This window comes from Oryctolagus cuniculus, chromosome 15 (genome assembly GCF_964237555.1).
Source record: "Oryctolagus cuniculus chromosome 15, mOryCun1.1, whole genome shotgun sequence".
NCBI classification, from domain to species: domain Eukaryota; kingdom Metazoa; phylum Chordata; class Mammalia; order Lagomorpha; family Leporidae; genus Oryctolagus; species Oryctolagus cuniculus.
Window position 1 is genome coordinate 30,067,309 of NC_091446.1, and position 19,349 is coordinate 30,086,657.

The following is a 19,349-nucleotide window of genomic DNA, read 5'->3' on the forward strand; positions in this document are numbered from 1 at the left end:
ACAGGATGCCAGTGTTGCAGGCAGAGGCTTAACGCACTACAACGCAACACTGGCCCAACAATGTGCATCTTCTAAAGCATTTTCTGGACTTGTGCGGGGTAGCTCTGTCCTGGCCCTGTGTCTAGCAGTACCCTGCACTCTGCACCTCACTGAGTTCCTGGGACAATCCCACTTGCGCTAAGGCGTCACAGATGTTACTCAGGGTTTTGAAGGGACATGTCATCTTTCACCACACACGTCACAGCACACTGTCCATGAACTCTCACCGGGCTCGTTGCTGGAAGGGGGTTCTCCCCAGTGCAGGGCTCAGCCTCTGTCGGCCCAGGCAGGTGCTGGTTTCCCCCACTGGGGCTCCACCCCCGCCGGGACCCGTGCTCTCTTACACGGAGCAGCTGGGCTCCTCTAGACAGGACTGCCACCCCCAGCGCTGCTGCGGCGGCGGCCCACACTCTGCAGGGTGTTCAGGGCTAGGACTGACGCAGCCTTTCCTTCTCTGGTGGCTGAACAATCTCTCCATCTGCAGTCAAAGGAACAGGGAAGAAAAAGTATCTTCCCCACTAACCGAGGGAATTCTCCCTTTAGGTTAAAACATCAACCCTTTCTTTAACTTCTTTTTTTTCCCCTTTCATCCCGGTTTCCATCTCATGCTCTTGATGTCCCTTCTTGCTGTCCTAAGGATGCAGCTGCTTGGCAGGCCTCTGTTCAACTTCAGTGAAACTTGACACGTGAGGTTGCCACACGCTCTGGATTTGTCCAGGTTGTCTGCATATCTCTTGCTTTGGCTTGGTACAAGGCTACTTGACAGAGCTGATGTTTGCAAAACGTGGTCACAGGGCTTTCCCTGGCCCAGCCACAGAGTTTCATTCATTCATGAGGGAGCACCCTTGCTCAATAAGCAGAGACTACAAAGAGGAGTAAGACATGGTCCATGACCTCAGTGCAGCCAGAGTTTGGATGGGAAGACAAATGGCCCAATCATAATGCGCTGCAATAACCACTATGATTCCATAGACTTGGGTGGAGGGCAGGAGCCAGCCTGCTACAGTTAGGAGCATGGTCAGGAAAAGGATCCCAAAGCTAATGAAATCTACAGTGAAAAATAATCAGGTCAAATAAAGAGGCATTGGCCAGGTGGGAGGTAACTGGGAGACGGTGGTTAGACTGAAAAGACTACAAGTGCAGAGGTCTCGGGGCTCTTGTTAAGGGAACTGCAAGACACTCAGTGTAGTGGGAGCCAAGTGAGGTGCTGGAAGCCAAAGCCGGGGAGACGGGGGCGGTAGGGGAGGGACCAAAGCCTGAAAGACCTTGGCATTGGTCTCGAAAAACACAAGGAGCCGTTGAAAGGTTCTGCCGAGGGCCACGCTGCAGGACCTGATTTAGGATGATGGCCTGGATTGCCGCCTGAAGGTCGGTGAGGAAAAGTCTGATGAGGTCACGTGAGCCGGGGAGGGCGCCTGTGCTGGGAAACGCCCTGCTCCGGAGCACGTCCTGCCGGCTCCAGCCTCTTGCAGACTGAGTCCTCTCGCGCAGACCCGCCTGGCTGCCATCCCGAGGCTTTTAGGCACAAAAGGAGGTGCAGCTTTTCAGTGCATCTGAGTAAGATGCGCTCAAGCCAGGGGTGATTGTGCAGACAATCTGCAGAATGCCACGAGGAGAAGACGGGGTCTGGCCATGGCCAGATGGAACACGGTTGCTGCATTCTGAGCAAGGCTGGTGCTACGGGCTGGACAGGGTCTGCGCGGGTCCCCGCAGGTTCATGGGCGGGAAGCTTGGTCCCCAGTGTGGTGCTGTTGACGTGGAATCTCTAGGAGGTGGGGCCCAGTGTGATATAATTAGGTCACCGGGGCACCACCCTTGGAAGGGATTAGCGTTGATCTCACGGAGTGAGTTAGTGCTCCTGAGAGTGGATTGTGACAAAGCCTGGCCGCCCCACTCACGTGGCCCCTTCTGCACATGGCCGATGCCCTTTCTTTGTTTATCGGGTTGTGACTCAGCCAGGGGGCCCTCGCCAGGACACCAGTGCCGTGCGATTTGGCCTCTCCAGCCACTAGAATTGTAAGCCAAATAAACCTGTTTGAGAGTTACCTAGCCTCGAGTATTGGGTTGAAGCAACACAAAAACAGCCCCAGGGAGATGTGAAGTCTGCACTCGGGTGGAAGGTTCAGACGTGAAAGGGCAGGAAGGAAGGTCCTCTGACTCCGGCGCCGGCCAGGATGTCTTTTTAAAGAGGGAATCTTCTACGCCCAGTGCCAGGCTGGGTAGGCGGTGGATCCTAAACGGGTAGAACGGTCACCGGAGAGAAGTCGTGGGGTTCTTGTCTTCACACAAGAAAGAATCCAGGCGTGAGACAGAGAGCGAAGTAACAGGGTTTTATTGGGGATAGGGCATCCGTCAGAACAGAAGTGACAGAGAATGTCCAGTCACTCGGACTGGGGAAACTTATGTTACATGGTTGTGTGGAGAGAATACACCTGGGCAGGCCAGGCGGGCGGCTCAGCAGAGAGCTGAGTATGCAGTCTTTGTTTAGACTGGGCTTATAAAGGAAAAGGGGTCCCCTCCTCCTCTGCTAGGAAAAAGGGTTTGTTGAGTGTAAATGAGGAAATTCCTCCCCAAGTTTGTTATCAGACAGGCTCTAACAGATCTAGGTATTGTTCTGGTGTGGTGTTTTTTTTTTGTTTTTTTTGTTTTTTTTTTTTTTTAAGATACTTATTTGAGAGGCAGAGTGACAGGGAGAGGGAGAAGGAGAGAGGTCTTCCCTCTGCTGATTCACTCTCCAGATGACCACAACAGCCAGGGCTGGGCCTGGCCAAAACCAGGAGCCTAGAACTTCATCCTGGGTCTCCCACATGGGTGGCCAGGGCCCAGGCACTTGGGCCATCTTCTGCTACTTTTCCAGGGGCATTAGCAGCGAGCTGTATCTGAACTGGGGAGCTGGGACTTGAATCAGCACTCTACTATATGATGCTGATGTTGCAAGCAGCAGCTTAACCCATCACACCCTAACGCCAGCTCCCAGCCCTGGATTGTAATCGTAGCTGTGCTCCTTATTTTTAGGGTGACCTTGAGCAAATAATTTATCTTCTTCAAGTCAAAGTTACTCATCTGAAAAACAGGGAAAGTGATGTCTACCTCACTGGGAGTTTGTGGGGGTTACAGGTGATGTTCTCAGAGGACCACCAGGAGGGGAGGCCGCCAGCGGGCCGGCTGTCAGCTGATGTGACTGGCATACCTCGTTGTTCCCGAGAGGCTGGACCGAGCCCACCTGTCTTTCTTCCGCCCTTAGTTCCTTCCCCTTGCCAGTGCGTCTCCTCCCGAACTGAAGGCTTCAGGACACGGCGCTTCCCCCTCACGCGTGGAGACAGGAGAATTTCCAGCTGCCTAATGACCTTGGACCTGGTACTGTTTCCTGTGGGGGTTCCTGCGCCTGGGTTTCAGCTCCCGTAAGTGTGCCCACCCTGTCTCTGTCTCTTTGTGTGCTCGGCCCTCAGAACCATGCCTGGCACATTATATACACACATCCTGTGCGTTTGCTGACTGGATGAGTTCCAAGATTATGTTCACATTTTTTTCTCCTTCTCCCCCTTTCATGATCTTTCTTCTTTAATATAGTATGAATGGTTTTGAGCGTCTTTTTTTTTTTTTAACTAGAAACCATGGTAGCATTTTCAGATAACTCCCGATAACTGTTACCCTTACCCAGACCCTTTCCTTGCATGTGGGTAGAATCTGTAAGTATGAAGAGATACCACTTTTATGACTACATTGTATGGCAACAGGGTTTTTGCCAGTATAACAAGGTCCCAAATCAGTCGATTTTGAGCAAAATGGAGGTTGTTTTGGTTGGGCCTGACCTAATCAAGTGAGCCCTTTCAAATCAAGTGGGCATTTTTTTTCTGGCTGGCCTTGGAGAAGAGCACACAGCTAGACTGCAGAAAAGAGTGTCCTGTAGGAGCTGAGAGAGGCCCCCAGCCCCCCGCTCTGAGAACAGGAACCATCAGCGTGTAGCCAGAGGAACTGGGTTTTGCCAATAATCTGGATGAGCTGGGGTCAGCACAGGGGTGCAGCCTGGAGACCCGAGCAGGGCTCCAGCTCCAGCAGGCCCAGACGGTCAGCCAATCCTGGTGTGCACTTTCCAGCCTCTCAAGGGATGCTAAACTGTCACACTGGGATGGAAAGCTACATATAAACTACCGCGAGTGTTTTATAAATTAGATAGACTATAAATAAATAAAACCCAAATGGCCAATGGCTATCACCATGTTGAGTAGCATAGCTGCTATATTCCTTTGTTGAGTGAATGAATATATGTAGAACAAAACCCACATCACTGTTTAGGTAGGTAAGAGGCAGGTGTGGTCTGCTTCACCAAGTCGGTGACTGTGACATCTTCTCTCTCTAAAAATGTCTTTGATGGCAGGGACTTCAGTCTTTGAATGACTTGTTATTTGCCCCAAATGGTTCCCATTATTTGTACCAAATTGCTTGTTACTGGATAGTGACATGTGCCACTGGCACAAATGCAAAAACAAGAGAGAATGTAGAGTGTGTACACTCTGGAGACGGGATTATGCTCCTGCAAATGTGGACTCTGCCCCCTTCCCACCATGGTTAAGCCCATAGACCTGGTGGAACATCTCAGCTCCCCCGCTCCAGGACACTTCAGAGAAAAAGTGGAGTGGGCGCCCTTTTGAAAAACCAAGCACAGTTTTCCACAATCTGAAAATATATTCTAAGTCAACAAGGTCCCAATACGGTGGTGTTGGGTTTATTTCTGTCAAAGATGCAGAGTAGAATGCAGAGTGTGGTATTGTGATCTACTAAGAAATGGATGTTTGCTCTGGGTCTCCTAGCATAGCGCTTCTGCAACCCTTGTAACTTTCTGAATGACAGGTGTATGGGAGCACCTTATGCAAATCATAGCAAGGAGTTTATGTTAATGAGGTGACTGGGGCTGAAGGCTCTGGACAGCAGCAGGATGTCAGGATGTGACTGTCTGCCCAAGGAGCCAGCTGTGTGTCTAGAGGGTTAAACCTTTCACCCTTTCCCGGGGGATTGAGTTCATCACCCATGGCCGAGGATCCAATGACTCACGCCTACCTTATGGAGCTTCCCTAAAATCCTTAAAAAAGGGGTTGGGGGAGCTTCTGGGTCAGTGAACAGGCCTGTGGGCCCTAGGAGTGGCATGCCGCAGCTCCACAGGGACAGCGGCTCCTGGGCTCCGACCTCCTCTAGACCTCAGCTTCCTCGGCCTATTCACTTGTGTCCTTTATAATAGACTGGCAGTAGTACATAAGGCACTTGCCTGAATTGTGTAAGCCGTTCTAGCAAACGGTCAGACTCAAGGAGCACTATTAACCGTGACCTCCAGCTACCAGTGGCAGTGAGGGAGGCCTGCACTCGAAGTGGGTGCAGCTTGGTGGGAATGAGCCCTTTGGCAGTGACTCCGGCAGTCAGCGTCAGGGTTGAGTAGTACTACCAGGAGCTCAGGGGGCGTCTGCAGAGCCGGTGAACTACTTGCTGGTGCCAAAGACACACATTTGGTGTCCGAAGCATCCTGAGCGGGAAAGAGACTATAGCAAAATCGGCGAACCACGGGGTACCCCTGGTGGAGGTGGCAGCGGAACTGGAGAGACAGGGTTCCCACGTCTGTGGGGTTGGAGGAGAAGACAAAGAATGAAACAATATGCCCATGCAAAGGGACTTTAAAAAAGGTTTGTGAAAACAGAATTAAGGGATATGTTTGTTTTGGTGCCAAAATAAAGTGTGAAAGCCATGCATAGTTTTTTCATAATGTGAATTTTTCATGAGTTGTTGAAGACTCCCTCATAGATAAAAGGAATTATTACCTGAGAAGAGGTGCTGAGAGAGAAGATGCCAGGAGCATTTTGAGATAGGACAGTCAGGGAAGGTGTCTCTGAACAAAAGGTATTTGGGCCGAGAAGCAAAGAAGAAGGAAGTAGGTGGGCCCGGCGCTGTTGCATAGTTGGCTAAGCCACCATCTGCAGTGCCCCCATCCCATATGGGCACTGGTTCGACTCCTGGCTGCTCCACTTCCAATCCAGCTTCCTGCTAATGCATCTGGGATAGCAGTGGAGGATGGCCAAGTCCTTGGGTCCCTGAACCCACTTGGGAGACCTGGAAGAAGCTCCTGGCTTCAGCCTGGCTCAGCCCTGGCTGTTGTGGCCATCTGGGGAGTGAACCAGCGGATGGAAGCTTTCTCTCTCTCTCTCCCTCTCTCTCTCTCTATCCCTCGCTCCCTAACTCTACCTCTCAAATAAAATAAAATCCTAAAAAAGAAGAAAGCAGGCTGAGCAGGAAGGGGAAGAAAGTTCCAGGTAGAAGAAATAGCCAGCGCAGGAGCCCTGTGGCAGGAACGAGGCTGGCTGGCTCCAGCAGCTGCACCTCCTAGGTACAAGGGTGTGTGTGTGTGTTTCGTTTCCTAATTTACAATCTCAACACGCTAGAAGTCTAACTCAGAGTAGATCCAAGGCGGCATAGCATCCAAACCACATCGAGTCTATTCATAAGGGAGCCAATAAGATTCATTTTTTCCGTGGCCACAGGAAACACCCCTAAACCCAACCAACCATCTCATAAACAAGGATCTGGAAAGTAGGACAGCGTGCCTGGGACAAGTCTGCCATCAGGACCGGAGAAGTCCAAGGTCCCCGCGCCTGGAGCGTCGCCCCCACCCATGCGGGACGTGGTTTGTCCCAAATGCTCGCTCCCCCCGCCTTCTCCTGACTGGAACACGGCTTCGGTTCTGCTCTAAGGCTCCCTTCATGCAGGCTAGTGAGCCGGAGCCAGTGTTCCCTAAGCAAACGTCCGGCGCCATCTTCCCCTTCGCCAGCCCTCCCCCTTCCCTTCCTGCCCCGCCCCTCTCGCTAGACCGTGGTCCCCTGGTCCTTTCCCCTCGGTCTGTCTGTCCTGTCCCCTGCCTTCCTTCTCTCCGCTCCTCACGCGCTCCCCGTCACCCCCGCGCCCTTGCCCCATCAGGCCACCCTGCAAGGTGGGTGCCGTAGCGCCTGGCACTGCTGCTGGCGGGGCGGCCAGGAGCGAGGAAAAGCCTCCGGGGTTCTGGCTTCTTGTTGCTGACACACTGCCTGCTGCCTGGTGCCGTCCTGGGACGGAGGCAAATCAAACCGCCCTCGCGCCTGCGTGCGCCCCACAGGAGGGGAAAGGCCCCTCTGCCTTGCAGTTAGTTTGCTTCACGTGAGGTCTTGGGAGTGACGACGCCATGCTGGGCGTGAGATCAAAGCAACCAATGAGTTTATTTCAATCCTTTCTGGAATCAGATAAAGTATAAATAAACAAAGAAATAAAGATGACTTTTTTTATTTTTTCAGTATCCAAATATACTGTTTACATACACAGTATTTTATAGCAGACTTGTTTTATGGACCAATAAAATTTAAAAACATTTATTGGGGCCGGCGCTGTGGCATAGTGGGTAAAGCTGCCGTCTACAGTGCCAGCATCCCATGTGGGCGCCAGTTCAAGCCCCGGCTGCTCCACTTCTGATCCAGCTCCCTCCTTGAGCCTCTGCACCTACATGGGAGACTTGGAAGAAGCTTCTGGCTTCGGATAGGCCCAGCTCCGGCTGTTGCAGCCACTTGGGGAGTGAACCATCGGATGGAAGACCTCTCTCTGCCTCTGCCTCTTTGTAACTCTGCCTTTCAAATAAATAAATAAATACATCTTAAATAAGTAAATAAATAAACATATTTATTTATTTGAAAGGCAGAGTTCACAGGTGTAGAGAGAGAGAGATAGATCTTCCATCCACTGGGTCATTCCCCAGATAGTCACAGTGGCCAGAGGTGGGCTGGTTGGAAGCCAGGGGCTTCCTTGGGGTCTCCCACATGGGTGCAGGGGCCCAAGGACCTGGGCCATCTTCTGCTGCTTTTCCAAGAGCATTAGCAGGGAGCTGGATTGGAAGCGGAGCAGCTGGGACTTGAACTGGCACCCATATGGGAGGTGGAGACTTAACCTACTGTGCATGGGAGACCAGGAGAAAGCTTCGGATTAGCGCAGTGCGCCGGTTGTAGTGGCCACTTGGGGGGTGAACCAACGGAAGGAAGACCTTTCTCTCTGTCTCTCTCTCTCTCTAACTCTGCCTGTCAAAAGAAGAAGAAGAAGAAGAAGAAGAAGAAGAAGAGGAGGAGGAGGAGGAGGAGGAGGAGGAGGAGGAGGAGGAGGAGGAAGAGGAAGAACCCTTTCTCTGAATCTCAATCTCTCTCCCTCCCTCTCTCCCTCTCCCTCCCTCTGTAACTTTGCCTTTCAAATTAAAAAAAAAAAAAAAAAAAAAAAAAAAAAAGGAAAGGAAGGCAAACCTGGCCAGCATGCAGCAGTGTCTAACCTGGCTGAGTGCAGACTCCACACTGCACAGTGAAAAGACGTTGAGACCTGACAGATGCTGGTTTGAGTCTCAGCTTTACACTTCACATGCTGTAATACTTTAGGGACAAATCAGCTTTTGCCCCAAGTGCGGGTGCACAAGCATAAGCAGTACCCACAGTGTTCACCAGGACTATCTGACTGATGCACTCCCTGGGCAATAGATCACTTAGGAGACAGTTACTCTTGGGGCAGGCATTGGACACAGTGGTTAAGACGCCTCTTGGGACCCTGTATCTCATCTCAGAGTGCCTGGTTTGAGTCCTGGCTCCTCTGCTTTTGATCCAGCTTCCTGCTAATGCGTGCAGGCGAGGTAGTTTGTGATGGCTCAAGCGCCTGTGTCCCTGCCACTCACATGAGACCCAGATGGAGACCAGGCTCCTGGATTCAGCCTGGCCTAGTCTCAGCTGTTGAAAGCATTTGGGCAGTGAGTTAGCATATGGAGGAACTGTCTCCCTTTCCCCCTCTCTCCCTGCCTTTCAAATAAAAATGAAAATATATATATATATATTTTGACAGGCAGAGTTAGACAGTGAGAGAGAGACAGAGAGAAAGGTCTTCCTTCCATTGGTTCATCCCCCAAATGGCCACTACGGCCAGCGCGCTGCGCCGATCCGAAGCCAGGAGCCAGGTGCTTCCTCCTGGTCTCCCATGGGGTGCAGGGCCCAAGCACTTGGGCCATCCTCCACTGTCCTCCCGGGCCACAGCAGAGAGCTCGACTGGAAGAGGAGCAACTGGGACTAGAACCCCGGGGTACTGGCGCCGCAGGAGGAGGATTAGCCTAGTGAGCCACTGGCACTGGCAAAAAATATATATATTTTTAAAATTTTTCTCCAAAACAGCCGGCGCCGCGGCTCAGTAGGCTAATCCTCCGCCTTGCGGCGCCGGCACACTGGGTTCTAGTCCCGGTCAGGGTGCCGGATTCTGTCCCGGTTGCCCCTCTTCCAGGCCAGCTCTCTGCTGTGGCCAGGGAGTGCAGTGGAGGATGGCCCAAGTGCTTGGGCCCTGCACCCCATGGGAGACCAGGATAAGTACCTGGCTCCTGGCTTCGGATCAGCGCGGTGCGCCGGCCACAGCGCGCTGGCCGTGGCGGCCATTGGAGGGTGAACCAACGGCAAAGGAAGACCTTTCTCTCTCTCTCTCTCTGTCCACTCTGCCTGTCAAAAAAAAAAAAAAAATTATTCTCCAAAACAAAAATAATTTTTTTTAAAAGTTATTCTCTCATCAGTTTCTTTAAATCCTCCAAATACATCAAGGACAAAGTTCCTCTTTTGTCCTAATGTTCTAACTCAGGCTAGTTTCATTTTTTTCATAAAAATTTATTTATTTATTTGGAAGTCTGAATTACACAGAGAGAGAACAGGCAGAGAGAGACAGAGAGAGATAGAGAGAGGTCTTCCATCCACTGGTTAACTCCCCAATTGGCCGCAACGGCCAGAGCTAAGCAGATCCAAAGCCAGAAGCCAGGAGGTTCTTTCAGGTCTCCCACTTGGGTGCAGGGGCCCAAGGCCTTGGGCCATCTTCCACTGCTTTCCCAGGCCACAGCAGAGAGCTGGATTGGAAGTGGAGCAGCCAGGACCTGAACCGGCGCCCATATGGGATGCCAGCGCTTCAGGCCAGGGCGTTAACTCACTGCACCACAGCACCGGCCCTTGTTTGTTTGTTTGTTTTGTTTTTTAATAGAAGAGTAGGCCTCAGGCCATGTCCATCTGTAAGAACAGCCCTGGAAGTAGATATACCCAAATGTGAGTCTTTTGTGGAACCTGAAACTTCCTACAGGGTCTCTCCTCCTCCAGCACAGATAAAACAAAGGTTGGCTTTCCTCTTGCCAACTGGAGTTTATTCCCAAGTAGAACCAAATGCCTGTGTTGGAATTGACCTTGCCCTAGCACAAGTCTGGCAAATGGATGCCCGCCTCTCCCCCACCCCGTTCCCCTAGCCCTGTCAAACTATCCTGGACACCTCTCTTCCCCTTGAGACCACCAGACTCACCCTGCCCACCTCTCTCCAACCTGCATCCTCTCCTTTCAGAACCCAAGATTGCTAGGTGCATTCTGCCACCATTTTAATGACTAAGTAATAGTATTTCCATGGATACCTCTTCATTCCCTGAGATCTTAGAAGGCAAATATATATTCTTTCTACTTTACCATGTCTTCTTTAATAACAAAAATGAGAACATGCGTGTATTTTTAATTTTAATTTTTTCATTTTATTTGAAGGGCAGTAAGACAGAGAGACAGAGATCTCTTGACGGCTGGTTCACTACCCAATGCCTACATCTGCCAGGCCTAGGCCAGGACAGAGCTGGCAGCCCGGAACTCCATCCAGGTCTACCACGTGGGTGGCAGGGACCCGAGTACTTGAGTTCATCTACTGCCTCCCAGGGTGCGAATTAACAGGAAGCTGGGTTGGAAGCAGACATGGGGAGAGTTGAAACAGGCACTCCACTGTGAGGGACAGGTGCCTCAACCACATGCCTGCCCCCAGAGAATGTTTTATCTGCAGCGCTCCCATATCTGGAGCTGGGCCCCTGGTTGATCTGGGATCCACAGGTGCTGACATGCGGGGGGAGGGGGGACTTTGCTTGCTACTCTCATGAGCTTATAATTGTTAACAACTGTTTATAGTGTGACAGGTAACAGGGCACATTGCAGCAGGAAGCCAGAGAGATGGCTTTGATGTGCAGCAAAGCCGTGCCAAGCTGTCAGTTTATGATACAGTTCACAGCGACAATGGGACTTTAGATGTAGTATAGCCTGACAGTTTCGATTTGAGCTCAGCTGTGAAATCAAAGGGAAAGATCTTTACCCATTTGTGTGTGTGCTTAAGATTTATTTATTTAACTTTTTTTATTTAAACTTACAGCGAGAGGGACATGCACACACACACACACACACAGATGTTCCATCCACTAGGTCACTCCCCCAAATGGTTGCAATGGCCCTGGCTGGGCCAGGCCGAAGTCAGGAGCCTGGAACTCCATCTGAGTCTCCCACGTGGGTGGCAGGGGCCCAGGCACCTGGGCCACCTTCTGCTGCTTGCCCAGGTACATTAGCAGGGGGCTTGATCAGAAGCTGAGCAGCCATGATTTAAACTGGTGCCTTGTGGATGCTGGTGTTGCAGGCTGTGGCTTAATCCGCTGTGCCACAGCACCAGCCCAACACTCATTTGTTTTTAAATCTTATTTTCTCATACTCGGTCATTTGCTTCTTTCCTGTTCCCGAACTTCACCAAGTTACTTTCCTCTTCAAGGCCTTGCCCCAACCCTTCCTCCTACCTGGGCTGTTCCCCTGGCTGATTCTTAGCAGTTGGGACTCAGAGGGGACTTCCCTAACCACCTCCAGCTTCAAAGAGGGTTCCCGCCCTTACTTTGTCTTTTAACCACTTAGGCTCCTCTTCTAAATACAGATCATAGAGCCTATGTTGAGCGATTGTTTTCTCAGCTCTCAAGGATTGCATACAGCTTGTACTGATGCACGGGGGAGGAGAACTCTTTACATGCAATGGATGCCTAAGGCATTAGAGTTGACTTCTCTCAACCTGACCCATCTTATCATCTGGCATTGTGTCCTTCTTGGCACTCACCACAGCCCAGTGATTACCTGGTTTATCGTGTGTATCTGCCTGCGGTCTGTCATGCCACTCCAGAATGGGCACTCCAAGGGCAAGAAGCTTGTTGTTTGTTCAGGCTGAATCTCAAACCCTGGCAAGCTGCTGCATAACCAAAGCACAATGAGAAGATGTGTGAAAGAAATATTATTTTAGCTTTGGGACTGAGAACCTTTGCAATGCTAGGGTGGGATTCTTACACTTCAGTGTGCTCCCTAAAGAACCCATCCATCACTGGGGGGCAGGCGTTGTGGAACAGATGCCTGGGACAGCAGCGCCCCATATGAGTGCAGGTTTGAGCCCTGGCTGCTCCACTTCCTATAGTGCTACCTGCTACTGTGCCTAGGAAAGCAGCAGATGATGGCCCAGTCCTTTGGGTCCCTGCCACCTACATGGTAGGCAGGGTGGGATAGCTGTCTTTCTGTTTTCATTCTAAAACTAGAAACTCAGGGGCTGGCGTCGTGGCAGAGTGCCTCCTGCAACACTGGCATCCCATATGGGCAACAGTTGTGTCCCAGCTGCTCCACTTTTTTTTTAACACAGGCAGAGTGGACAGAGAGAGAGAGAGAGAGAGAGAGAGAGAAAGGTCTTCCGTTTGCCATTGGTTCACCCTCCAATGGCCACCGCGCCTATCCAAAGGCAGGAGCCAGGAGCTTCTCCTGGTCTCCCCTGCGGGTGCAGGGCCCAATGTGGGAGACCTGGAAGAATCTACTGGTTTCTAGCTTCAGCCTGGGGACCATCTGGGTAGTGAACCAACAGATGGAAGATCTGTCTCTCTCTCTAACTTTCAAATCAATAAGTAAACCTTAAAAAACAAAAAATCAAAAAACAAAAAACAAAAAAACAACAACTAGAAACTCAGAGGGGTGGGATCGGCACTTTTGTCTTGCTGAAGGCAGCTCCTGGGGAGAAGCAAACCTGTTGCAGAGCTTTAGATGTCAGAGGGCGGGGACACAGTACCCATCCCAGGGCTGGAATTGTCAGCAAGCTGAGCATTAACCTCCTTTGGAGTTTCTGGAACTCGCTATCCTAGGTGCTTCTGAGGCCCGATGTCAAGGCCGTGCTGGGGCTACTGTTTATGAAGATGACGCCATTGAGCCATTTCTAGTGCCGCTACATCGCGGGTGAACCTCGGGCACATCAGGCTGGAGGAAGTGAGCCTGCACTGTATATCCCGCTTCTAGCAGGCATCCAGAGAAGTCAACTCCTAGAGAGAGAAGACAGAACGGGGGTTGCCATTGCCTGGGGAGCGAGTTAGGCACTGAGGTGTGCGGAGCTTCAGCCTGGGAAGATGAAAACTGTTGGGGATGAGGGGGTGCTGGGGTGGCGGCACAGCCCTGGGAATGCGCTTAAGGCCACCGAGCTGCGCACTGAAAAAACTCTTCAAAGAGTAATGATCTGACATCCAAGAAAAGGCAAAGGAAAGGAGAAAGTGTGTGTCCCCAGGAGGTTTTGGAACCGAAGGTTCCTCTGCGTTCTGCACTGCACAGGGACTGGCTCGCCTTCCTCGGCATCGCCCGGGGCCCAGCCCGGAGACCGGAGACCCACGCCCCAGCGGCTGAAGCCACGCGGCCCGGCAGGTGACCGTGCGGTCTTCAGTGCGCAAAGGACAGCCTGCGGGGTTCACGAAGGATTTAGCGGGTCTCAGCTCTGCTCAGGGCTCGCACTCCGTCATACTCTCGAGAGACTTTCCTCAGAAAGCAACGGGACAGACAGAGCGACCAGCGGCGCGCGCTGCGTGCCTCGACGGGGCGCGGAGGACGGCGCCGCCGTCAGGGACTCGGTGGGACTCCGCGGCTAGGAATTCTTTTTCTGGGTCGGAGGGCGGTGCGGCAGGTGAGGGGACAGCCAGTGGGGGAAGCGAACTCGCCCCTAGCCGGAGCTGCGCGCAGTCAGAGGCGCCTGGTGCACCACGGAGGCGCAAGCTGCACAAGCGGAGCCCGCGTGGAGCAGGGGGCGGAGCCTAGTGCCTCAGTTTCCCCGGGAGAGGCGCTCCGGGCACCGCCCCTCTGACGTCGCTAGGCGGGCGGGACCCGTCCGGCCGCCAGGGGGCGCGAGCGCGGGCCGGGCGCCGGGGAGTGGGCGCGCGGGCAGCGCGGCGCGGCGCCCCGGGGGCCGTGCGGGCCGAGCCGAACGAGGCGGAAGCCTGGGCGGGAGGCGGGGCGGCGCGCTGAGTCACACGGGATCGACCCGCCCGCCGCTTGCAGGGGCAGAGGTGACAGCGGGCCCGGGACGGGCGGCCGCCACTGCCCGCCGCGCCGAGGGACCGCCGGGCAGCGGAGAGCAGGTCAGGAGCTGGGCCGGGCGGGCCGCCGGGGTCGCTGTCCCCTGTCGGGCCGAGGGCACCCGCCCCGATGGGACGCGCCGCGCGGCCGGGCCTCAGCCCTTCCTCGCGGCGGCGCTGCGCTGGGCCGGCCGGAGCCCTCGAAGGGCGGCGGGCGCTGCGGGTCCTCGTCGTTCGGTCCTCGGGCTCGGCCCGGGCGCTCGGCGGGGGTCCCGGAGAGCTCGGGAGGCGCTGAGAGGGCTGCGGGCGTGGGCCGTTGAAATGGTGTCAGACGCCGGGCAGTGCACCGCCCTGCCACTCCGGCAATGGGGCGGAATTCGAAAGCTTGAAAAGAATTCAGCGCTAGCCCGGCCCCTCGGTTTCACACATGCTGGAGCCACGCATCCAGTCGGTAAGGGAGTGCGGGATCCTGTCTGGGAGACGGGGAGGCAAGGTTTCCCAGGAGCGACCCGGCTGGAGACGCAGCCGTGGCCGTGGCGGGGCTGTGTAGTTCCTCGGACACCTGTGTTCTGCTGCGCCCGCGGCCTGATGCCCCCCAGGCGTCGGTGTCCCGAGGATGCTGGTACTGTCAGTTGAACACAGCAGCGTTGGAGTCACCAAGCTGGCCAGGCTCTGGTGCAGATTAGGAGCCGGGAGGAAGGCTCGGCGACAGAGGTCAGTTTTAAATGCAGAGGCAAAACCCTAACAGCCTGAAATGCAGCCTCTCCTTAGCCGTTGCCGGCTGCCTCATTGAAAGCCCAGGAATGAAAGTAGATGTTTTCGGCGCTCACATTCTTCTGCAATACTGGTATCCTCCCTTTAGGTCTGTTTCGCAGTAACGTGGACATCTTGTGTCCACACACTTTCTTGTCATAATTAGTGCTGTTTTGGATTGCGGCAGGCTAGTAGCGAGACTAATATTTAGGGTTCCAGCATAGTTTAACTCTGCCTGTTTACGTAGCTGAGTTACAGGGAGTGAGCAGGGTTGGTTAGTCCCTACTGATGTGTTGCAAGACTGAAGTCCTGGGGAGCAAATAAGGGTGATTCGTCAGAGTGGGTGTTGTGTTTATTGCTTTCAAGGCATGAACTGATTCGAGGTGATGAGCAAGTTTATTCTTCTGCATGCATTTTCTCCAGTATATGGAGTGAAAGGATCTTTAAGGGCTGTGTCTGAAGTTCTGAATTTATATGTTAACATGAAACACATGTCACTCATTGCAACAACAAAAAAAGGTTTAAGAAAAAAAGGTTAGGGGCGGGTGCTGTGGCTTAGCTGGTTAGGCTACCACCTGGGACGCAGGCATTCCACATGGGTGCCAGCTGGAGACTCAGCTGCTCCACTTCCAATCCAGCTCCCTGCTGATGGCCTGGGAAAGCAGAGGAAGATGGTTCAAGTGCTTGGACCCCTGCTTCCACGTGGGATACCCGGATGAAGCTCTTGTCTTCGGTGTGGCCCAGCCTGGCCATTGAGGCCATCTGGGGGAGTAAACCAGTGGATGGAAGACCTCTCTGTCTCTCCTCTCTCTATAACTTTGCCTTTCAAATAAATAAATACATCTTTAAAAAGGAAAAAAGGTTAAAAACATTATGCATGTTTTTTATCCATGATGAGTCTTCGGATTCATTATTAGTCTCAGCTCACCCAGTCTTTCTGTCAGTGTTGGGCTAAAATAAGTGAGAAATGATTTTTCAAATTACAGGTACCTCAGTGTTAAGGTGAGGTCAGCTCAGAGACTGGAAGGGAATGCTTTGTGTGTGGTGGGGACTAGCTGGAGTCTAGCCTGGAATGGAGCTGGTGCAGCGCCATGGTAGCTTTTGCAATAAGCCGAGAACGTTCCGACTCAGAAAACGCGATAAGGTGACTTTTATGCAACATTCAGGCTGTGTGCATTGTGGGCTGGGACGGATTCATCTTTGTAGACTCTGTCCAGATGTGTGCAAGGCACTTGTCTCGCAGCCCAGAGCAGAGTTTTCACTCCTCTTGCTTCTGTCCATTGCTTTTCTCTGGCTCCTTTCTTCTCTGTGCGCCCTCTTAGCTGCAGGGACCCTCTTCACATTCCTCATTGCCATTCAGAGCCACCCGCAGGACTGATTGAACTCGCACTGCTTTTTCTTTCTTTCTTTTTCTTTTTTTAAGATTCATTTATTTGAAAGGGAGAATTACAAACACACACACACACACACACACTCAGAGATAGGAAGAAACAGAGGGAGATCTTCCATCTTCGGGTTCACTCCCTAAATGGCCACAACAGCCCAGGGGGCTGGGCCAGGCTGAAACCAAGAGCCAGGAGTTTCATCAGGGTCTCCCACATGGGTGGCAGGGCCCGAGCATTAGGCCATTCTCCGCTGCTTTCCCACTCACGTTAGCAGGGAGCTGAATCGGAAGTAGAGCAATGAGGACTTGAACCGGTACCCTTATGGGATGCTAGCACTACAGGTAGCAGCTTAACCCATTATGTCACAAACCGGCCGGCCTCCCCCAAGCTTTTTTTTTTTTTTTTTTTTTTTTTAAGATTTACTTTATTTGAAAGAGATACAGGGGGGCCGGCACTGTGGTGTAGTGGGTAAAACCACCATCTGCAGTGCTGGCATCCCATATAGGCAATGGTTCGAGTCCTGGCTGCTCCACTTCTAATCTAGCTCTCTGCTTTGGCCTGGGAAAGCAGTAGAAGATGGCCCAAGTCCTTGGGCCCCTGCACCTGCGTGGGAAGAAGCTCCTGGCTCCTGGCTTTGAATTGGCCCAGCTCCGGCCGTTGTGGCCAACTGTGGAGTGAACCAATGGATAGAAGACCTCTCTCTTTCTTTCTCTCTCTGCCTTTCCTTCTTTCTCTGTGTAACTCTTTCAAATAAATAAATAAATCTTAAAAAAAAAAGGGGGGGTGGTGGAGAGACATGGAAGAGAGAGAGAGAGAGAGTTGTCTTCCATCCACTTGTTCACTCCCCAAATGGCAGTAATGGCCAGGGCTGGGTCAAGCCAAAGCCAGGAGGCTGGAACTCCATCCAGGTCTCCCACATGGGTGCTGGGGTCCAAGTGCTTGGGCCATTCTCTGCTGCCTCCAGGTGCATTAGCAGGGAGCAGGATCCGAAGCAGAGCAGCCAGGACATGAACGGATGCTCATGTGGGATGCCAGCGTCACAAGCTGTTGCTGAACCTGCTCTGCCACAACATTGGCCCTGTTTTTTCTTTTAGAGGATGGGAAAAATCGTCATCATTCTTTTTTGTTTGTTTGTAGATTTTATTTTATTTATTTGAGAGTTAGAGTTACAGATGGAGAGAGGGAGAGACAGAGAGAGATCTTCCATCTGCTGGTTCACTCCCCAAATGGCCACAACAGCTGGAGCTGAGCCGATCCGAAGCCAAGACTGAGGAGCCTCTTCCAGGTCTCTCACATGCCTGCAGGGCTCCAAACGCTTGGGCCGTCTTCCACTGCTCTCCCAGGCCGTAAGCAGAGAGCGGGATCGAAGAAGAGCAGCTGAGACACACACCGGCACCCATATGGGATGCCGATGTTGCAGGCGGAGGCATAGCCTGCTATGCCACAGCACCGGCCCCAAAATCATCATCATTCTCAAGTCACTAAAAGCTCCTAAAAACTCCGGGTAGGTGTTCTCTAAGGGCAGGTTATGCTGAGCCTTCCGGAGGCTCTGGTCCTGGGAAGGGGGTCAGTGGTCCAGGGTTAGATTTGTATCTTCTCCATGCTTAAAGACCACAGGTGAGGGGCCGGCGCTGTGGCATAGCGGGTAAAGCCGCCGCCTGCAGTGCCGACATCCCATATGGGCGCCGGTTTGAGTCCTAGCTGCACCACGTCCGATCCAGCTCTCTGCTATGGCCTGGGAAAGCAGAGGAAGATGGCCCAAGGCCTTGGGCCCCTGCACCCACGTGGGAGACCCAGAAGAAGCTCCTGGCTCCTGGCTTCGGATTGGCCCAGCTCCGACCGTTGCAGCCATCTGGGGAGTGAACCAGCAGATGGAATAATTTTTCTCTTTCTCTCTGTCAATGCCTTTGCCTATGCCTATGCCTCTCTGTAACTCTACATTTCAAATAATAAATAAATAAATCTTAAAAAAAAAAAAAAGACTAGCTGTCCCTGTGGTGAACTTGCTGTTCTGTGCTACCATCTGGCTGGGGTACCTAGTCTTAAAAAAACAAAAACAAAAAAACAAAAAAAACTACAGGTGAGGAAGCCTCCAGAGCCAGGAACACGTTCATCTGTGCCTCAGAAGGAAACCCTTTCTGCACAGTACATATCAAGGCTCCAAATGCATTGTAACTCCCTACCCTCTGAGTCATTTTTATCTTTGTTAGCCTAATGGAAGTGAAAAGTGATTTTCCAAACTACAGATACTCCAATGTTAAATTTATTTGGGGAGGGGGGTGTTTTTAAATGATGGAAACAATTGAAATAGAATGCATTTGGAAGCTGGCATATCTATTGCCAGGTAACAGACTTGGCATATTCTCTAGATTTTTTTATTCTATGGTTTGAAGTCAGCTAGTATGTACCTACTGCATGGCACTAATACAAGATTATCTGCTGTGAAATTCTCAGGTGTGCTTGTTCTTCTGCCAGGGCACAGGTGGGGATCATCCAGGCTGCAGGCCAAAAAAGGCCCTGCCAAGGCAGCCACGGGTGGGACTTGAAATTCAGTAGACCTATAGCAGGAGGATTTTTAAGTGGGTAATTTTGTTTGGCCTGTGAATGATGTTATAAGTATCCAAATGGTCTGGCAGAAAAAAGGTTCCCCACCCCTGTGCTGAAACATCCTTAAAATTTATTCAGAATACTTCTCAAACCTGTCACAACATCAGCTCATTTCATATGAAACACTTTTGTATTGCACCCAGCTTAGGAAGTCATCTGAATAAAGATTCTCAAGAATGGGTAGCTTAGTTCTGTTGGTTAGGATTTAATTATGCAATTCTTGTGCCTGGAAAGGAAGCATGGTCTAAAGCAGCAGTCATAAAATCAGATCACAGAACAGCTCTTTAATGAAAAAGCCACTAAACAAACCGAGGTGTTAACTTTTGGTGAGCTGCTTTGTCCTCGAAGCTATCAAGGGCAGCCATGGGTGG

The 19,349-nt window shown here is 52.1% G+C and overlaps 1 protein-coding gene across 3 annotated transcripts in view; it reads left to right on the forward strand.

Moving 5' to 3' along the window:
• Nucleotides 1–14,135: 14,135 nt before the first annotated feature.
• Nucleotides 14,136–19,349, forward strand: part of DNMBP (dynamin binding protein) — a 119,495-nt gene continuing 114,281 nt past the window's right edge. The window contains exon 1 of one of the 3 annotated variants that reach the window (XM_051824073.2): nucleotides 14,136–14,296. The gene's annotated coding sequence lies outside the window, so the exon portion shown is untranslated. Of the gene's footprint in view, nucleotides 14,297–14,574; nucleotides 14,685–19,349 lie in introns of those variants that run through there. The other 2 variants (XM_051824072.2, XM_002718639.5) reach the window with 2 other exon arrangements.